Here is a 383-nt window from a genome sequence, read left to right as displayed (position 1 = left end):
AGCTCCCAGGCCGTGCTGAGGATCCGCGGGGTGCTGCCGGAGAAGCACCCGTCCTGGAGGTACACCCAGGAGCTCTGCCAGCTCTTCGATGCCCTGGGCGAGGAGTTCAGCAAGTACCGGCAGGTGGGGAGAACCCCAGGGACCCCCCCTCGGTCACCGTTTCCCTTGCGCACCCCTCGCCTGGGTCACACGTGGGGGTGCCCGAGCAGCTCACCCGTGAGCAGGCTGCTGAGGGGGGCAGAGGTTGGCACCCGGCACCGTGGGGCAGAGCTGCAGATTCTGCAGCCCCTTTGGACAGAGTGGGAGCTTTGCTCATTTTTTTTTCATCAGTGTTAACTCTGAAGGCTAATGACAGTCTTGTTGGGGGTGAGATGTAGCAGGAG

This window comes from Merops nubicus, unplaced genomic scaffold (assembly GCF_000691845.1).
Source record: "Merops nubicus isolate BGI_N331 unplaced genomic scaffold, ASM69184v1 scaffold42057, whole genome shotgun sequence".
In the NCBI taxonomy this organism is placed as follows: Eukaryota; Metazoa; Chordata; class Aves; order Coraciiformes; family Meropidae; genus Merops; species Merops nubicus.
The sequence above is the reverse complement of the archived record's forward strand: the minus strand, read 5'-3'. Positions refer to the sequence as shown.